This window comes from Triturus cristatus, chromosome 3_2 (genome assembly GCF_964204655.1).
Source record: "Triturus cristatus chromosome 3_2, aTriCri1.1, whole genome shotgun sequence".
Taxonomy (NCBI): Eukaryota; Metazoa; Chordata; class Amphibia; order Caudata; family Salamandridae; genus Triturus; species Triturus cristatus.
The window spans coordinates 781195444-781217826 of record NC_140584.1 but is presented as its reverse complement, the minus strand read 5'-3'; the positions used below and the strand labels follow the sequence as shown (position 1 = coordinate 781217826).

General features: G+C 44.3%; 1 long non-coding RNA gene across 1 annotated transcript in view; it reads right to left on the bottom strand.

The window, feature by feature from the left end:
* LOC146858119 (uncharacterized) overlaps positions 1 to 20845 on the bottom strand; it is a 129674-nt gene extending 108829 nt beyond the window's left edge. The window contains exon 1 of the long non-coding RNA XR_014979655.1: positions 20712 to 20845. This is a non-coding gene — a long non-coding RNA (uncharacterized LOC146858119). The remainder of the gene's footprint in view (positions 1 to 20711) is intronic.
* Positions 20846 to 22383: the final 1538 nt, after the last annotated feature.

Genomic DNA, 22383 nt, shown 5'->3' with positions numbered 1-22383 from the left:
ATCAGATCTCGGCAGGAGATCGGGAGGAGACGCTGGTTCCTCTGCGCCCCTATGAATAGAATTGGAAATTTCTTTGAAAAACTGTGCAACTACTGAACAAATTTACACTGAATCACAAAAAGGCAGTTTCCTGACCCAACATCTACCTTTCTGCCAAATTTGATGTAATTCGGTCCAGCAGTTCGGCCTGCAGCGAAATCAAAGTTCCTATGTAAATTAACATGGGGAAAATACATTTAGGGACCCTCCTTTTTCTCAGCCCCCGCTTCAAAGATGACTCCGAAACTTACCAGACAGCAGCTGAAGTGAGAATTGATATTTGTTTGGAATATGTTGTGAAGATTCATCAGACGATGCCAAAATGATTTGCAAATGAAAAAAACGCTCATCCTATGTAACTACATCCTAATTAAAATATAATGTATATGTGTGTGCAAATATGTGTAAGAAATGATGAAGCAATTTGGTGTAAACAAGTAGAAACATCACATTGAGTCTATTCATCCAATCATGTGCAAACCAGGAAGGCACACACTTGGGCAAAGCTAATCTAGCATGACTAGCATAGGAGCATTGCACCCATTCCGAAGGAGTGTCTGTAAATAATAGTTTGAAGGCATTACCGATCCCTCCATACAGAACATGCTCGATGTAAAGTTGGTGATATCCATAGAGTGAGATGTAAGAGGCCATCGGTCAGACATTTCACCGATCTCCTTAACTCATCCCGTGTATCATCTCAAATGTTCTCTCCCAGTTATCTGGGATATACTTCTCTGAATTCTTGAAAAGGCTCACACATAAAGTTAACAACGAGTATGCCATTGTATCGGGCCTCACCACAGTCTAGAATTTTATAAGCATGATCAGTGTTTGGGACTGAGGCAGGTAGGTGACGAGACATAAAACCAATAAAATGTACCTTTAGATTTTGAAGAATTTGAGCGATCCATAGATCTATTTTATTTCAGAATTAGATCATGTGACTTTTTGTTATAAATAGGTATTACAAAATCAAGATATCTCAGAATGTCCAGGAAGGCTAGTGTACTCCTGATGGACATGTTTTTGTATGATGCAGAGCGTGAGTTGCAATCATTGAAAAGTAGAGAAGACCTTTAAGAGGTAGAAAGAAATAATATTGGTAATGTCCTGTCTATAGAACAGTGACACCCTCATTAGCAAATCCTTTAAAAAAAAATCAGAAGCTAAATTATAAACACAATTATAATCAGTGCATAATTTGCATAATGCACAGGCTTGTGTGGTAGGCCAGACACTAGATTCCCTTATGAGTGTTAATATTTGAAATGAACAAACAAGCAATTAACAATAAACACTCCTGTCCATGTGGACGATGGCGACTCAGTAAGGAAGGCATCGAGCCCCCAGTTCTGGATTCTGTCCAGGAATCGACGTTCAAAGAGCAAAAAAAGAGGCCCCACTCAAACATCTACAATGTGAGTAGCATCTTGTTGGGCCTAGGGAGGACTATTCCATCCTATTGCTAGTGGTAACTCGAGAAGTTCTAGGATAAAAATCTCCTACTAAAAATGACCCACAAATACAGCACTTTAAACACAAATCCCTGCAAGCAATAAAGAGAGATTTTGCGCCACAAAAGGCAGCTACGTCTCAACGGGGCAGATTTACAAGCCCCTTGCGAGACATTTACGCCGCCGTTGCGTCACTTCTGTGACGCAGCGGCGGCGTAAACCATGCGCCATGTTGCGCCTTATTTACAACGTGACGCATCTAGGGAGATCTAGGGAGATACATTAAACCTGCGTCAGGTTTAATGTATGCAGGGTGGACGTTCCGTCGGAAAAAGCCTCGGAAAAGTGACGCAGTGAAATCTACAAGATTTCACTGAGTCACTATTCCGACGCTGCTGCGTCAAAACCCTGCGCCTGCTTGAAGCAGGCGTAAGGCATGACGCAGCATGTACGGTATGGGCAGCCCCTGAGCATTGCTGGAGTTGCGTCGTGCTTGCGACACGACTCCAGCAATGCGCCGCCCTTATGCCATCAGATGCGTCACGCATCTGTTTATCCTTGCGCCATGATGCGCTGCATTGTAAATGCGACGCATCTGTGGTGGCGCAAGGGTAAACTTGCTGATTTGCAGGGATGCGCCAGGAAACATAAATCTGCCCCAACATATTTAACAAGGTTACCTCTAGCTTACTCCACCCATCAGTACTAAAGAAAACATACTGATTCACAGACGCATTAATCTTGTAATAGGGACACAACGTTTTGGGGATTGTTGATTACAAGCCCCTCTAAACTATATACATTTATTGGGAGCCAATTTAGTAGTGAGTAAAAGATCCAGATCAAATGCTCGAGGGTCTACTCTAGAAACAATGTTACTATTTTATTTATTTATTTGATCTGTTTGCTAATTACATGTTTTCCATTGGGGCATCTTGGCACTAGTGGTGAAACTTCGACCAGCAAGAAGCAAGATAATGCTACTGAGGCAAAAAGAAAGTTACAGAAGTATTTGTGGACATACCAGATCATTGCTAGCCTCTCGAATGTTCCAACAGGAACTAGAAAACGAAAATTATTTCTGAAGAAAGTTTGGGTCACATGCCAGGAAGGGATTTGTGACAAATAAACTAGCTCTCAAATATAATGAGCTTGGCCACAGGGTGTCCACGAAGCTTGGCAAGATGGTCGGATATAGTGGCACAGTGCTGAAGGCAAAGATGGAGTCTAGCTGCTGAATTCTGCACTATTTAAAGTCAACCGATTTGGGTTTATGGGATTCCCTCATTATTATGTCCTGTGAATCACACTGGGAGTTTATAGTGGAGTGTAGTGCAATGTAAATTAAATAAAAACTATAATAGAAAAATAGATAAATACATTTTCATATAATATTCTTGTCAACTGTTTGCCTTCGTTTTCTTTGTTAAGCAGCCTGACATAAAGCAATTATGTACATGGTAGAAAGGTCTTCAATATTTTTGGATACCACACGATTGAGGCTGCACCAACATAAGTACACTAGGCATTGTGAGATAACAAGGTCACCATGATACACTGCATGGATTAGTCAACCTATAACACAGTGTGTGGGTTAGTAACACAGTTCCTCCAATGGACAAAGTTTTTACGTTTGTTGTGAGTGTACACAACTGTTGCACTTTGCCCTTTCTGCAGGTCCAACTCACATTTTTGTCTTCTCTTCTTTCTTTGCTGAACCCGCTTTCGTTTGCTTTTCGAACTTGGTGCACTTTCTCCCTGTTAATTATGGGTAAAGTGCTTGCTCTCTCTCCCCCCAAAGCATGATAAAATTGGCCTATACCCGATTGGCACCTTTAATTCACTTGTAAGACCCTAATATATGGTACTACAAATACCCAGGGCGTATAAATTAAATGGTACTGGTGGGCTGCAGCACTCTTTGTGGCACACGTTAAAGTAGCCTTTTCAAACATGTCTCAGGCCTGCCACTGCAGCTTATTGTGCAGTTCTAAACTGCCGTTTCAACCTGGCAAAGTACACCTTTTGCCAGGCCTAAACTTTCATTTTTAATACTGTAAGTTACTCCTAAGGTAGCCCCTAAACGCTCATAGGACAGGGTGCAAGGCATTTAAATTAGCAGTGCTCTAAGACTATCTCTCCCACAGACTAATACTGGACTACCTTACTACACTTAGTAAGTGCTAACTTCAGTTTGGGACCAGATAGAGATGTTGTTCACACACAAATGAATTGGGATTTAAAATCCGCTTTAATGATAAAGTTGGGTTTTAAGTTACTATTCTGAAAAGGCCACTTTAGAAAGTTTGCACTTGTCTTCCTAAACCAAATGTGCCTTTCTGTCTCTGTACAGGGTTGCATGACTGTGAATGGCTCTCCTGTGATGTATTATATAATTTTAAATCAAATCCCTGCTTTGAAAGTTTTTACCATTCCATCATTTAAAATCTGATAATTTCTGACAATTTCTCTGCCTGTTGTCCTCTTTATATGTGTGCTGTTGTGTTGCTAGGCAGTTACCTATGACCATACTGAGCAGGAGGGATGTATGTCATTACATCGCATACTAATACCACGCGTGCCATTACAACGCGGGTATTACTACGCGATGTCAATAACATCGCATGCCATTACATCGCATACTTTTACCACGAGTATGCCTTTACCACGCATGCCATTACAACGCAAAGGCATGCATGGTAAAGCTATACTCGTGGTAAAAGTATGCAAGGTAAGTGACAACCCTACACCTACACAACACACTACTCCCACCCCTATACTACCCCTAACCCAAAAACACTACTACACTACCCACACTACTCCCATCCCTACACTACCCTAAACCCTAAAACAATACTACACTACAACACTGCCCACACTACTCCCACCCCTACACTACCCTAAAACACTACTACACTACAACACTACCCACACTACTCCAACCCCTAAACTACCCTAAACCCTAAAACAATGCTACACTACAACACTACCCACACTACTCCCACCCCTACACTACCCTAAAACACTACTACACTACAACACTACCCACACTACTCCACCCCTACACTACCCTAAACCCTAAAACACTACTACACTACAACACTACCCACACTACTCCCACCCCTACACTACCCTAAACCCTAAAACACTACTACACTACCCAAATTACTCCCACCCCTACACTACCCTAAACCCTAAAACACTACTACACTAGCCAACCTACAACCACCCCTACACTATACACTACAACACTACCCACACTACTCCCACCCTTACACTGCCCTAAACCCTAAAACTCTACTACACTACCCACACTACTCCCACCCCTACACTACACTACCCTACCCTAAACCTCTACCCCCACCGTAAGCACAATCAGCCTTACCTCTTTCCTCGTGGATCCAGCGTTGCCGTCTCTGCTCCCGGTTCCTGCTTCCTGCGTCGTCAGAGGTCCACGTCGTTGTGAGGAAACAGTCTCAGTTTCCTCACAACGACGTGGATAGCCATTACATCGCAAGCATTGTAAAAGCGCATGCGATGTAATGATATGCGTGTTTTTTACCACACGTTGTAACATCGCATGCGTTGTAACGCATGCGATGTAATTGCAACGCGTGGTAAAAGCCACGTTGAAATGGATGTTCCCCGAGCAGGAGAATTGGGATGGTGCAGGATGCAAGAGAAGCACAGGCATATGTAGAAAAAGTGGTGAATTAGATAGGGGCTAAGGAAGTGAGCGGTGGACGTAGACAGAGACTTGAGAATAAAAAGAGATACAAGGTAAAGAGAGAGCGCAAAGACAAAGGGTATAGAAAAACAGGTGAGTAGCTGGGAATTGAGAAAGGTAGAGAGAGATGTGAAGGGTAGAAAGAGAAATGTCGTATAGACCAAAAAAGGCAGCTGAGAGACTTACTTGGAGTAGAGAAATAGAGGTGAGACTTATACAGATATAGAGTATTGTGACATGGAAAAAGAGAAAGGGATGGTAAAGTAGAAAAATCTATAATGAAAGAGGTTGAGGAAGATAGATGATGTGGAGAAGATGAGGTGAAATGGGTAAGGAGGTCCAGAAAGAGATATGTGTTTTTTTCTAGCAAAAGAGGCAGAGGAGTTGACGAGAGAGGAAAAGTGGAAGAGGTGGAGCAATAAAGGTAGCCAGAAAGTAGTACAATATAGAGAGAGGTAAAGGAAAGGGAACAGAGGTAGAACAAGTGAAAGAGGAAGTGGAGAATTGAGTTAATGAACAAATGGTGAAGTAATGAGAGAGAAAGCGGTGAGGTATACAGAAATGAGAAAGAGAGGGAGATGTGAGATAGAGAGAGAAATGAGATAGAGCATTGAGGGAGTGGAGAGGTAGAGAAAGGTCCGAGAAAGAGGTAAGGTAGTAGAGGCACAGAGAGAGACAGAATGGTGAGGTAAAGATAGAGAAGAGGTAGAGTAAGAAATGAAGTAGATGGAGGAGAGTTACAAGGGGGTCAGATGGAAAAATGCTGCAAGGTACACAAGAAGAATGAGAAAGAGAGATGAACTAGGGAGAAGAGAATGAGAGTAATTGATATAGATGTAGGTACAGAGAGTGATATAGGGAGGCACAGAGAATGATAGAGAGAGATGAAAGGCCATGAGAGAGAGGAAGAGGTAAAAGAAGTTAAGTGTGGTACACTGGGAGTACTGATAGAGAGGCGAGGTAGACAAAGGAGAGGTAGAGAGAGCTGAGATATATGATGACGGTACACAGAGAAGTTAAGATAAAGAGAGAAGGTTAAGGTAGAAGAGGTAAGGTGAAGGTTGGAGAGAGGAATGACACACATTATGTTACAGTGCAATTGCCACCATCCGCTTGAAAGTGTAAGGGTTAAGGCTGGGTAGGCCAAGTATGCACACTAAGGGGCAGACATATTTTTAGCACAAAGCAGCATAGCAACCACAATAGTAGCATTGAGCTGGGAAAGGGAGAGAAAGTAGCTTAGAACTCACTGTCACTGCTGTGGCAGTCAAACAGGCTATCTAGCACCACACCCATTTGCACCATGGTTCATAGGTCTGTGTGTGTGCTGTGTAGTGTGGGATTTTTACTGGGAGCATACCCTTCCAGTGCAAAATCCTATGCCTAGTCAAATTCTTAAACATTCCACATATTGTGTATGTGATTACAGAGCAACACACATGTAATATGCGTAATGTTTACAGAAATAGTTTTTTTTCTATGTTAGTGCCTGCTTCAAAGAGGTGCTTTTTTTTGGAACAAAGCTCGGTCTAGCTATGTTAATAGATTGGGCCGTGCGTCAAACACTATGGGCCAGATGTACGACCTTTTTTTGCATGCGCAAATGGGTTTGCAACCCGTTTGCATATGCAAAAACACAAATGGGCCATGTATTGCCCCTATTAAGAGAGTGGCAAATGATTTGCGACTTGCTAAATAGGATTAGCGACTCGCTATCAGGAAGAGGCAATTGCGATCGCAAAACAGTTGCAGTTTACCACCCTTCTCAGAAGGGTAGTAAAGCACTCGCAAACTGGAAGGGGTCTCCAGGGGACTCCAGTCTTCTTTTAGTCTGGTTTTCTTTTTTTTAATATTTCTTTATTAGTATGATGAGCAACAGCAGGTTCAGTAACAAACATAATTGCATATATATTTTTGAGCAATCCTAACATACACCGGTACAGTCTTTGATGGGGTTCCAGTGGAGGTGTTAAGCATAATGAACATTGTTCAGTCTGACAATATTTCTGTGTATAAACTGTTGAGTTAGCATTAAGAATCAAACATGTAAACTATGCATTTAAATGCATGTGACTACCTGAGGTACCCCAAGAGAGAGTTCGCTGAAGGGGGAGGGGAAATGTGTTCTCTAGGAGACCGTTGTTGTTTGCTTACAGCATCTACGTACAGGAGAGATACAGGGTAGGGAGAAAGAGGCAGTAGCCCATCTACAGGGTCTCGTACGACCTTGCTTAAGGATATGGTCGGTGGAGGGGTGACATTAAAAGATTTGGCATCTCCAAATATCCTTGCCAATTTGGGGGGTCAGATGAAGTTGGGCGCCCTGACATAGCATTTCACAATGCTTCTTCTCAGCCACCATTATACCAGCGCACAAATAGGATTGCCACAATTTAATAGATGGGGCAACAAGTGACTTCCAGTTCATGGCAATCCTGTGTTTAGCTAAGGCCAATGCTAGATCAATAATTTGTTGATGGGTTTACGTGCAGCAGAACGGGAGGCGATTCCCAGCAGATATTGTGGACATCCTTTCTGAGTGGGAGCCCAAGGTCTGAGAGAGAATTTTCGTTATCTCATTCCAGTAAGGAACTAGCTGAGGACACGTTCACACATTGTGGAATCCACTGAAAAAACCCTAAGGTCACGGGGACACTATAGTTAGGCTGACATTTCACGTGTACAAAACCAGAGAAATTCAGTAGTTATACATAGCTGAGCTAACTGTAAGTCACGCTCCAGCATTGCACTGCTTATGACCTCACATATTACATCACTCATGACATGGTCAGTGACATCACTGATGTCATCACTGAGGACATCTCAGATTACATCACTGATGACATCATCAACATAATCTCTGCCACACTCACTCACACCCCAATTTAACCTTTCATACACCCACTCCAACTTCCCCACTATCATTCTCAAAACCAATGACACACCCATACCAGTACCTACAGTACACCCACTCACTGATTTATAGGTCTATACACACATCTACTCAGACACCCATACAGCCACTCATATTCCAACTCACTCACTAATACAGACACTGCTATGTCCACTCATACACCCATATAGCAATTCACATAATGTCAGACACCCATAGAGCTACTCACACACCTACTCAGTCACCCATAGAGTCAATCACACAGCCACTTACTCACCTATACAGTTATACACACCCACTCACTTATTCATACAGATACTAATGTATACTCACTCACCTATATAGTCAGTGGTACAAGCGCACACTCACCCATCAATCTACTCTCACAATCACTTATTCACACATATAATCAATCATATACTTCAGCACTTACCTATACTGTTTTCCACATGTGCAGTTACTCACTCATATACCACTGACACATCCATTCACTAACTGACACAGCCATACACACACTCAGTCACCCATTCAGCCCCTCACAGACACACTCACAAACCCATACAGCCACTGACTCACCCACTCATTCATCCATGCAGGCAGTCACACACACCCTCACCCACCCACACAAACATTCATACATCCATACAGGTGCTCATACAACCAATCAATTACCCATACAACCATTCAAATACCCACTCACCAACCCATACATCCACTTAAACACCAACTGACAGACTGATACAGACATTCACACAACCTAGTCACTCATCCATACCTTCACTGAGACCCCTAATCACTGAGCTATACAGTCAGTCACAAACACACTGAATCATCCATTCAGGTACTCATAAACCCACATAAACTTTTTTTAAACACTCACAGCAACTGGATGAAGTTATCAGTGATGTCATTTGAGATGTCATCAGTGATGTTACTGATCATGTCATGAGTGTTGTAATGTGAGGTAATAAGCAGTGCATTGCGTGGATGTGAGTTATACTTTGCTCGACTCACTATACCTGTTGAATTTCTCTGGTTTTGCATGAGTAAAATGTCAGCCTAACTATAACGTTAGGTTATAGTTAAGTTCAGATTTTACACACACAAAACAATAGAAATTCAGTAGGTATAGTTATTTCAAGTAACTATAACTTGTACCCTAGGGTAACTATAACTTGCACCCCTGCCATGCACAGTTTTTCATCAATATTTTTACAGCAAATTTTGCAGGGATATTATCAATGATGTCATAAGTGGGGTAATTTGTAGTGCATGGTGATGGTGCCAGTTATAGTTACCTTAGAACATGAGTTCCAGTTACTTGAGGTTACTTTAACTGCTGAATCTCTATGATTTTGTGTATGGAAAATCTGAACCTAACTATAACGTCCCTGTATCCTTAGTTTTTTTAGTGAAGTTTGATGTTTTTTTAATGCTATTTCCTAACTAAGGAGTCATTGTAACCTTTGTTTATTTTCAGTGAATTTATAGTTGTTTTTTTAATGTATTGTAATATTTTATTGTCATACGTTAATCCAATAACACCTGCTCACAGCTCACCCCCCTCATGCAGCCAACCCCATTTATGGTCTTTGGCCATGCACAGTGGGGGGTTGGCCGCAAGGACTAGTGTGTGGCAAGGCCCTGTGGCCAACCCCTCAAAGGTAGACATCCCAGGAGGAAGGCATGCTGCCCCATGCCCAGGACAATTTTGGCCTTTGGGTCCTATCCTCAAGGGTCAGCCCCCCTCTCTAGGCCCATTCCGGCCTCAGGAACCCCATCTCCTGTGGCTTGGCCATATTGTAAAGGGGAGGGGTGAACGCAGCCCCTCTCCCCTTGACTGATTTGGCCCCGGGGTCCCCATTCCCGGGTCCCACCCCTTTTTTAAATGGGGAAGGGGCATGCAGCCCCCCTCCCCGGGCTGATTTTGGTCCCTGGGACCCTGTTGTCTGGGGCTTGGCCAGTTACGCAAGGGCGAGAGGGGCCAAGCACCTGACCTCCAGGGCTGATTATGGCTCTGGGGGCACCATTCACTGGGGCCAAACCAATAAGTGTGAGAGTATGAGAGTGGGTCTGTGAGTGAGTGCCCAGCCAGGGCACCCACCATATCATTGTTTAGGGCTGTGGGGAAAGCCCCCTGGCCCCTGCAGCCCCAGCTAGTTCCCACATCGGCAGTCAGCATTTCTCCTGCGTGCAGGGAGGACCTAAAAATGCTACTCCCTACTGGTGGGAGCAATATTCAGATCTGTTTCCCTGCCCACATTACATTGGGCATGGAAGAGGATCTAAAGCACTCCTGAGGCGGAAGCCGGGAGGTTTTTTAAAACTTGCTCTTTTCACTGTTGTGTCACTGAATTCTGTGTTTTTACTCTCACTACGCGCCAGCAAGCGCCAGGGCACTCACCTTCATTTGGAACTACAGCGAGCAGCGGACCTAGCGCTCACTCGCTGTCTGAAACATTTCCCTGACAGAAAACGCCAAGCCGGCGAGAACTCAGGCCACCCCCCCTGAAGGCCACGCCCCCCTGACGCGATACTTAAAGCGCTGCACAAGCGACTTTAACCCAACGATCGCGCACTCCTGAGGCGGAAGCCTTGAGGTTTTTTAAAACTTGCTCTTTTCACTGTTGTGTCACTGAATTCTGTGTTTTTACTCTCACTACGCGCCAGCAAGCGCCAGGGCACTCACCTTCATTTGGAACTACAGCGAGCAGCGGACCTAGCGCTCACTCGCTGTCTGAAACATTTCCCTGACAGAAAACGCCAAGCCGGCGAGAACTCAGGCCACGCCCCCTGAAGGCCACGCCCCCTTGCCCCCTACATCATGTGCTGTCACCGGAGGCGCAGCGGACGAGCGCAGCGGGAGCGCCGTTTGCGCGCCGAAGGCGCGCCTAAGGCATGCCCGTCTGCGCCCGTCCGCGCCAGACCGAGCCTAGAGCCCACACCCCTGGCCGGTTCCGAACCGCCTCGAATCAAATACTCACAAGAAACTCTGCACCAACTCAGAGAACCGTTAAACACTAGATGTAACGGACCTATTACCCCGGAACAGGAGCCTCTTAGATGCCCAAACTGCGCCTACAGGGCTTCGCCCTTACCCCATCCTGAACCTGCGTGCCTGGAGATGGCCCTGCTGAATTGCAGGTCACTACCTAAACACCACACTGAAATTAACCTGCTATTAACTGAGTCGGACTTGGACGTTCTGTTTTTAACAGAAACTTGGCTGTCCGAGAGCTCCGACCCGGACATTATCCAAGCACTACCTCCTGGGTACCTCATTAAAACCTTCAACAGACCGACGGGCACGGGAGGGGGCATCGCGATTATCTATCGCGACAACCTCGCATGTCAATTCAAAGACAGCCCCATTCTCGATAGCGAAAATGTCCTTTTTTCCTTACACCTTCCACCTTCTACCACACTTACTGGGGTGTTAATCTACCGTCCGCCAGGACAGCTAGGGTGTTTCATAAACTCACTCATGGATGCCATCTCCTCCCTGGCTTGCGGGACGCCAAACTTCACAATCCTCGGGGACTTAAATCTCCACTTCGATGATCAAGGCAATAAACTTGCCACAGACTTAAAAACTGATTTAAATTCCCTAAATCTACAACTACTCAGCAATGATCCCACCCACATGAAAGGACACCTATTAGATCCCATCTTCTCTAACCTCTCCAAACTCTCTGCTCAAACTCCTCTCCCTCTCCCCTGGTCTGACCACTTCTTGGTTCCTTTCAAATTCCAACTTCCAGGGAAGATCTCGGATACTCCTCGCCCCCGGGCCCCGTCACGCCCATGGAAAAAACTAGACACTATCCTATGGGAACGCCTTCTGTCCTCCACTCTACCCACAGTCGACCCCGACCCCTCCAAAGCCGACATTCAATTACATAAATGGATTAGTGACTCTCTCGACACAGTCCTGCCACTCAAAGTCCTCCCTCCCAATAGGAAATCCTCCAAACTACCGTGGTTCACTGAGGAACTACGTGAATTAAGACGGAAAGGCAAAAGGCTCGAACGCCAATGGAGAAAGCATTGGAACACAGAAGACAGAAGTGGATATAAAGCCCACATTAGGCTCTACAAAAATGCATTAAAAACAGCACAGGCCTCCTACTTTGAGGATCAAATAGCAGCCGCGTCCAACTCCGCAAAAGAGACCTATCGGATAGTTAAACTCCTTTCCAAAATTCAGGAATCCCCACCACCACCTGACCTGGATGGCGCAAAATGCAACCAGATGGCCGAATTTTTTTCGAAAAAAATCGAAAAAATCCTGAACTCCCTCCCGGTGGCGCCAATTGCACTAAGAGGCCCTTACCACCCGGCCTCCCAAGACACCCCGAAGTTGCTCTCCTTCCCCCAAATCACCACCGAAACGTTTCTCAACGTCCTGCACAAAGTCAAAAGCGGCGCCCCATCAGATCCAGCCCCGATCAGTAAACTGAAGCAAGTTGCTTCTACTATAGCCCCTCCTCTCACCAACTTGATCAACGCCTCTTTCAAAAATGGTACAGTCCCAGCAAATTGGAAAAAAGCCACTGTGAAGGCTCTCATAAAAAAAACGCATCTTGACCCCACAGACCCATCAAACTCAAACCGATCTCACTGCTACCGGCGATTAGCAAAATCGCCGAGAGAGTAGCAAATCAACACCTTTCTGAGTTCCTAGAGACCAATCACCTCCTCCGCCAAACCCAGACAGGTTTCAGACCAGGACAAGGGACGGATACCGCACTGTTAGCCGTGGTCGAGGAAGCTAGGGGCATACTGGACGTAGGAGGATCAGTGGCAGTGATCCTCCTCGACCTGAGTGCCGCCTTCGACACGGTGGACCACGCAACCCTTGCTCACCGTCTTGGACTGATAGGAGTGGCTGATTCCGCTTTAGCTTGGATCTCATCCTTCCTTGAAGACAGGTCTTTTCGAGTGACAGAAGGACACTCCATCTCCAAGGCTCAGGCACTCAAGTGTGGGGTGCCTCAGGGATCCTCCCTGAGCCCCACACTTTTTAACGTGTACATGGCACCCCTCGAGGATGTTGTTAAACCTTTTGGGATTAAATCAATAATGTACGCCGATGACACTCAGCTTGTTGTTTCCCTCAACCAATCAGACAACGCCCTCTCCAATCTATTCAGCTGTCTGGAAAAAGTGCACCAATGGATGTGCGAGTCCCAGTTAAAACTGAATGGGGAAAAATCAGAAATACTCCTTCTGGGAAACCCAAATAAAATCCCCACACCCCTTCCCTGGCCACCTTGCATGGGATCTCCACCATCCCCAAAATCTGAAGTAAAAAGCCTAGGGATATGGCTGGACCAGGATCTCAGTTTTAAAACACAAGCGAGGAAAACTGCGGGAATGTGCCTCGGCCTTATGAAGATGGCACGAAAGATCCTCCATCTATTCCCCCTTCAATCCAGGAAGCTCTTGATGCAGGGACTGGTGAACTCCAGATTGGACTATGGGAATGTCCTATATCTGGGGGCCCCAGTCTCTGTAGTCCACAGACTTCAATGTGCACAAAATGCGGCGGCAAGAATACTCACAGGAACCGCAGCGAGGAACTCGGCTAAGCCAGCCCTTAGAAGTCTGCACTGGCTGCCAGTTAAGGAACGGGTCAACTTCAAGACCCTGTGCATTGCCCATAGAATACTGCACAATGAAGGCCCTCCCATCCTCAGGCCTCTTGTGTCCCATCATCAATCAATCAGACAACTTAGATCTAACTCCCTCTCCCTTGCAAAAGTCCCCAGAATTAATAAGGCCAGAACAGGCGGTCGCCTGTTTTCGTACAATGCCCCCAGACTGTGGAATGCCCTCCCACTCTCCCTGAGGCAAGAACAAAACCACCTCAGATTTAGGAAAAGACTGAAGACCCTTCTCTTCCCCTGAGCACTCCCCCCCATGACTTCCCACCCTCCAGGACTGTGATCACTAGCGCCGGGATGCCCAAGGGTAGCTGTGCGCTCTATAAAACCCAAAATCAAATCAAATCAAATCAAAGTCTCCGCCCAGCAGGCAGGAGCATTTTAAAGCTCCTGCTAGTTGGGAGTGGACTTTGTTTTTGCTCTCGCTTGGCAGGAGCTTTGAAATTTATCCTACCAAAGGACAGCAAAAACAAGTTTCCCAGAATGCACCTGTCAAGACAGGGAAACCGATATGTCCCAGAGGGGGGACTTGGCAGGAGCCGGCCGTGGAGGATGGGTCCCCAGGGCCATTAATGACTCTAGGAGGAGGGCCGCACGACCCCTCTCCCTTTTCAAATTGTGACTGGGCCCTAAAGGGATGGGGTATCTGCGGCCAAAATCAGTCCAGGAGGGGGGCCACATGCCCCCCTCCTAATTTATTTCAATGGTCGGGCCCAAGATGATGGGGTCCCTGGGGCTGAGATCATCCCACTGGGGCTGGTGCGTGCTATCCTCACACTTTTTAATAAGGAATGGGGTCCCCAGGGCCAAAACCAGCCCTTTTAGGAGGACCATGCGGCCCTCTCCCTTTATCAATATCAGCCAGGCCCCAGGCAAAGGATTCCCAGAGGCCACAATGGGCCTGGGGAGGAGGTGGGGCCATGTGCACCCCCTCTCTGATATTAATATGAATTCCCCCGGGACCTGCCCAACCCATGGGGCAAAAACAAACAACCACCAGTAGGTAATATTACCTACTGGTGGTCACCAGTAGGTATTTATAGCTAGGACCTAGTTTACATAGGAAAAGCATTTATTTTTGCAAATAACTTTAGCGCTGTTTGGCAAATCTTTGAAGAAGTTTCACTTCAGCTGTAAGTTTGCAGGTGATTTGTCAAAGAGAGGACGAGAATAAGGAGGGGTCCCAAAATTCATTTTCCCCATGCAATTTCCCATAGGGAATTTAGACATGGTACTGTCCAAACCACTGAACGGTGTTACACCAACTTTGGCAAAAAGCTAGTTCTTGGTCCTGAAAGAGCAAGTTTTGTAATTTGGTGTAAATTGATTCTGTAGTTTTAGAGTTATTAAAGAAAAAGAAGTATGAATATTTAGAGTAATGATGGGTGGTTAACTCCACGCCATGGACGGAGTTTGTGGAATTTTGCGACTCCGCACTCCACTTGGAGTGCGGAGTTCAGCAAAAAACTCAATGTATGCCACACAGCAGAGTTTGCCCCCACCGCTCACCCTTAATAAGAACATACAAATGATAAAATCGTATTTCTATGCCCAGTACCTCGAAACGACTGCCCCTTATAAGAACCATAACCATCCTCTTCCTTGTATTCGCCAGGCATTTTCTATGTCTAAGCAGAAACAGGCACCCAGTGCGTGTGCTTCCCTCCTTGTCACTTCCGCCCAGAATCATTGTTGCTGCTCTTTGGACGTGTCACCACGCATGCGTAAATCGCTGGTAAGGCTTCTGACTGAGTTGCATCTCTGGCATTTAACTGGCAGCAAAAGGCATGAGTCTCCAGTCCTCAGAGCCCACTCTCCGCCCAGAGAAGGTGTCCGACAGCAGCAACTTGACATAGAGGCCATTCTGGAAGGCAAAGGTCTTGGCACCTGCACACTGTACATTGCGGAGATTTGAGTGGGAATGCCCATTCCATCTCTAACATCTGCAACCAGATGGGTTAAATTAATTTCCTGTATTTGTTTCACATGTGTATGATTTATTTTAATGGGAATTGATTGTAGGGGTGTGCTAGTAGAGCAACTCTGCCCGCCCGTGGAACTCCATGGAATTCCATGGAGTTTTTATGCAACTCCATGGAATTCCGTGCAGTACAACTCCATGAGCTCTGCCCACCCCTGATTTAGAGACGTAGAACCACCATGGATCCAGCACGGTAGATCCATAGATCCACGCACCAACAGCAATGCCACAATTGACTGGCGACAACCTGAGAGAAAATTTTCCGTTTTCATTTTGTTAATTGGGACACAGTTCCCAGGGGGAAGAATAAACTATAAATAGGTAGGTAGGATATAAGGGGTCAGGATAGAGGCATCCAGACCCCGTGGGACGGGTGGAAGAATCTGTGGGGAAGAAATTGCTTTATTTTTGAAGCAGGAGGATCCGTGTATCCACCGTGGCAATCAGCGTGGTCCTCTGTGTGAATCCTCAGTGGGTCCATGGATCTATACCCCAATTAAAAAAAAAACACTCATTCGATCACAGACCCACTTACACACGCACACAATCACTCACACATACATACAGCTACTCACACACCCACCCAGAGAACCAGAAAAGCACTAACACACCAATTCAGTCACTGATACATCCACTCGTAGACTCAGAGAACCACATACACACCCACTCACAGACCCAGAAACCCAGAAAAACACTCACATACCCATTTACATGCTCATAGTCACTCACACACCCATTCAACAAACCAGAAAACTACTCACACACCCACTCATTCACCCATACAGATACTGATACATCCACTCAGAGACTCAGAGAACCACTCAGACACCCACTCACAGACCCACACAGGTAATCACAGACTCACTCACACACCCACTTACATACCCACACAACCACTCACACCTACTCACACACCAATACAGCCACTCACACATCTACTCACAGACTAACAAAACCATGCCTATACCCACTCACAGACCCACACAGCCGCTAACATACCCACTCACACACCCACTTACACAACCATACAGCTACTCACATAATCACTCACAGACCCATAAAACCACTCACACACCCACACAGCCACTAGCACATCTACTCACATAACCACACAACCACTCCAACACCCACACACATCCACACACAATCACTCACACACCTATATAACCATTCACAAACCCACAGTCACTCATACAGCCACTCACACACCCACTCATACAACCACTCACACACCCACTTAAATACCCACACAACCACTCAAACACCAATACAGCCACTCACACAACTACTCACAAACCTGCAAAACCATTTACCCACCCACATAGTCACTAAAACACCTGCTCACACACCCTCACAGCCACTCCTACACCCACATACACACCCACACAGCCATGCACACACCCATATAGTAACTCACATACACACCCACATCCGGCAGTAATACAGTTATAGAAATTGCAATAGCATATGTTTGTATTAAATGTGTTGTTGTTTTAGTATTGAATCCGTGCTTCTGGTTGGAAACAAATCTGAAGATCCATAAAATGAATTAAAGAAATAAGACTTGGTGCGTTGCATTTATAGACAATGCACGTTAGTTGACCTTATTTTTTTATTTTTGCTTTAAAATATATACGAATGAATATGTGAATAAAATAATTTGGAAACTTGTTAAAATGTATATTAGTAAGTTGAATGTATTAGTGAAATTTTAGTGCAATTTATATTTTAAAAATCAGTGACATTTATTAAAGAAGCAAAGGTTAGAGGGATGCCATGTTAGGAAATAGCATCAAAAACATAGAAAGTCAGTGAAAAAAACTAAAGTTACACGCACTTTATAGTTAAGTAATAGAATTAGAAAAAAGAAACATAGAACTTCACTGAAGAAAACAAAGGTTAGAGGCACTTTATAGTTATGCTCAGATTTTACATGCACAAAATCATAGAACTTTAGCTGTTATAACTACGTGAGCTAATAATAACTTACGCCCCCTCAGTGCACTGCATATTATGAGTTCAATATTACATTACTCGTGACATGATTAGTGAAATCACTGATGACATCACTGATGACATCAACCAACAGAGTAAACTTCAAAATACTTCATAGAATAATAATTAAAATCTTGTAAAAATAAGAAGACAACACATGTGAGAGACGTACAGCACGGAGCTCCCTGTGACCTTGCCAACTACTAGACTCACTTATCACCTAAGAGACAGTTCTGAGTCGATTGTTCTGTCTCTTCTAAAACACTTCTCTAAACATTAATGACCAAAGTAAAAGGTCTAACTGTATAGACCCACAACAACACTATTAGTTGACATGGAAAGAGGTTTTAGTGCAAGTGTCAGATTTACACAAACCACAAATAGTGTCACAAACCACTAGTTAAATCATTCTTCATCTTGGAGAAAGGTCAGTCTAGTGTAAATGACTACTACACTCATTCAATGTCCTCTAGAAAGGTCATAGGGAACAGATTAATGTATTGTCATTCATCATAAAGAAGAGAGGGCTAAGGAAACTGGTCAGTATGTCATAAAACATAACTTTACTATGCCATCACTGTGGTGTGAAGTCTCACTGAACAGCTTAGACTGTCGCAAAGCACAGTCATGCACATACATCAGCAGGGGACATGTGTCAGTGTAGAGGCTAGTACACTGATAAATAGTACACCCGTTTTAAAAACGAGATTATGATCAAATGACATATACATTAAAAATAGTATCACTCATTAGTAGTACAGCAAGAATAGTAATGAAACATATACAGTAGCTCAGTATTGTTTAACTCCTTCAGTGCCCATGACGAGATGGTCTCGTCATGGAGCGCGGTTGCGCTGTGCCCATGACGAGACTATCTCGTCATGAACCCTGCCCGCTAATGAAAGGGCCAGCACAGGGCGGGGAAAGGGCGGGGCACTGAAGGGGTTAATTCTCAGAAACTTTTACGAAATGCTTTCACCCACTGGATTATGTCATCAGTGATGTCATTTGAGATGCCATCAGTGATGTCATCAGTGATGTCACTGGCCATGTCATGAGTGATGTAATATGTGATTTCATAAACAGTGCATTGCGGTGCAGAAGTTATAGATAGCACAGGCAAATATATCTACTGAATTTCTATGGTTTTATGTGTGTAAAATCTGAGCCTAGCTATAATGTTCATGTAACCTTTGTTTTTTTTCAATGAATGTCTGTTTTTTTTAATTCTATTTCCTAACATGGTTTATTCAGGCAATATACATCGCCTGTGTTTTTTTATTGTTGTGCCCATTTACAAATCTGTTCAAAAACATTTTAAAACAATACGTAAGGTCTCTTTAGATACTTAGGAAGGTGAGCAATGCATTTGTCAGACCTTACTCTGCTGATGATAACAATTATTCTGATCTGTGCATATACACATGAATGTCAGAGGTAAACACTACATGGAAATAATGGAGCAGGGTTTTGCGAAAATAAAACCTGCTTGGATTAAACCCTTGGTAACATTATTAATAGTGTGCTGTGCGAAAAAATGAAAAATAAATACTAACATGGGGAATTGCTTTTGCGTATGCGTACGGTAAATGCGTATATTAATATATGAATTAATGCATGGAACTAGGCCGCAACTGCTGTTTTTTCGCTTACAGAAAAATAAAGACTAATGCTGCTTGGTGTACGTAAATAATATTCGGCTAGGAATAACATGGGATGTGCATGGGTTAGTCCAATGCTGGGATGGTGCGCTTTGAAATTAAATTTCATGAAAATGATAAATGTTTGTGTCTTGTTCATTGTAGAGAAACAAGCATGGGCCTTCACTTCTGCATGCTAGTATGGAGTTAACTTTTGTAAAATGGGAAAAAATGAAAAAAAACGATGAAATAAACTCTGAAAGAGGAATGGAAATGCAAAGGCACAGAGCAACCTTCGTGAAATGCTGACTGACTGCCAAGCTGCAGAACAATAAAATGCAACTTCCTTATGAGATGGCAGAGGCACAACAAAGAAAGCGTGAAAGACTTGCTACATTCCATACATGTATTGCTCTTCAGGAAATATGTGCTAAGATCATGTCCAGAAATGTTTCGTGGGTAAAGGATATTGTAATGTCGAAAGTTTAAGCTAGTGAAAAAATGTATTATTTTACAGCGCGAGCAAGAAACAAATTATCGCCAAGCTGCGGAATGCGGAAATTTTGACATTTTCGCGCTTTCCGCGGAACGCGAAAATGTCAAATTATCGCAATTTCCGCGAACGGAACGAAATTTTAGCCCAGGCCTAGTCATTACCCAATACTTGCAAGCTGAAGCAGCCTGAGGGTGGCATTTCTCACTCATTTAAATACATTGATTTGTGACTGTGGAGACTCCCCAGTCGGCGCGGAGAACTCCACACATAAAAAGATGGCGGGCCTATCCTTGCATGTGTGGGGTTCTCCACTCCGACAGCGGAATCTCCGCAGTCATAAATTTACTGTTAACTCGTAGTCTGTCAATAGGAACAAATAGTAAACTTACTCAAATTAGTACATTTACCTTGAAGTCTTTCTAATGTTAACAAATAAATATATTTAGATACGCAGATATTTAAGGGTAAACAAGACACGGGATCAACATACATTTTAATATGAGTAGTTCCAAGTTTAGGGAATACTGCGGATAACATTTTGATATTTTTCTCATTGTGAATGCTGCATTTTGAACATTTGAGGGGCGGCTTCTGCGAAGTGACTAATACTGTCAACTACTTATTCATGCTCAAATCCTGAAACAGACGACCAAATCACTGTGTCAGGTAAAAAAGCATGTTAAAGTAGCTCACGTTTTTTTGTCGCAAATGTCCTCCGCAACCTGATGTGGCTGAAAAGTCAATGCACTTATAATCCGAAACAAGCTTGGAAAGCAGGATGAGTAACAACACTGGTTGCAAATACAACTAGTCTCACCTCTGGGATCATTCGGCACGACCCTATGGAGTCATTCTATCCCATCCACCACTGGTAATCGCGATAGTGACCCATTCTGAGGATGCACTGATAAACCCTGTTACTGGGGTTCTCATACAACATCCACCGTGCACCTGGAGGGAGTTGCAGGCTTGAGGTAGGAACTTAGGTCCACGCAATCAGACGAGCACTCATGGGAGCGGCCGCAAAACATCCTGTCCTTGCAGGAGATGATCTGCAGGAAATAAAATATGTACAGTGAGAGGATATCTCACACCTCATTCACGTTTTATAAGTATGAGGGGAGTGGAACACTCCAAAACAAGCTCTTTTACTGCTAAAACATGAAACAAAGCAAGTTTTATAGTTTATGTTGTCATAGAATGAAGTTACAAGAAGTGAGCCTTTGCCTGACATATCTTCTTCTGTCTGATTACTACTCTGCTCCATTGGACGTCGGTTTCTTTCATTATAGCTTGGAAAAATTGCCTGGATTACAACATCCCTAATCTTCGCTTTTCAAACACAGCCACAAAAACCAAGGGGCATATTATCAAGCCAGGCGATAGAATTATCGCCGCTTTAGCGGCAGAAAACTGCCGCTTAAACGGCGATAATGGGCTTGATAATATGCTCTATGGAATTCCAATTGAAGCCCATGTTAGATGCGAAGGACACCTAACCTGAGCTTCAATTGGAATTCCATAGAGCATATTATCAAGCCCATTATCGCCGTTTTAGCGGCAGTTTTCTGCCGCTAAACCGGCGATAATTTTAACGCCGTCCTTGATAATATGCCCCGTTATTTTCAGATGTAAGATAGCTCCATATGTATTCCTTTGGGTACAAATCCTAGGAGGCGGAATGATATCAGAAATAACCAATAGCAAAAGGTGAGAGATAAATACTCTTCTAGGTGGAGTCAAATCCCATTCCTTGCCTATGTTAACGAATTGGTAACAATCGGTCGCCAAAAAGTGAGCCAAATTAGACAGGGGACTTCAAATAAACTGATGGGTTTAAAGAGAGTGAATTGTGTACCAGTTGCCGAGCTCTAGTAACTGATAATTAACTTCTCAGTATTGAATGCGTACAATAAGCGGTGCTTTACATTTGTGGTCTACTACGCCCAACAATGTTAACTCCTCCATATTCAACATTTAGGGGCAGATTTACAAGAAAGTGACGCATCTGTACAGATGCGTCACTTTCCCTGCGCCACCGTTAGAAACCCTTGCGCCACCATAGATGCGCCGTATTTACAATACGGCGCACTATGGCACAAGGATTGACAGATGCGTCAGAAATTCTGACGCATCTGTTGGCGGAAATGTCACGCATTGCTGGCATCATGTCGCAAGCATGACACAACTCCAGCAATGCGTGTTGAGGCCTACTCCCACTACACTGCGTCACTACTTACGCCTGCTTGAAGAAGGCGTAAGGTTTTGACGCAGTGGCGTCCTAAAGTGGAACAGTGAAATCTTGTAGATTTCACTGAGTCACTTTTACGAGGCCGTCCTGCATGGGAATGCCCACCCTGCACACATTATACTTGACGCAGGTATAATGTGACGCAGGGCTTTACAACGTGATGCATCTCCCTAGATGCGTCACGTTGTAAATAGGCCGCAATGTTTGCGCTGCTGTTGCGTCAAAAAAGTGACACAAC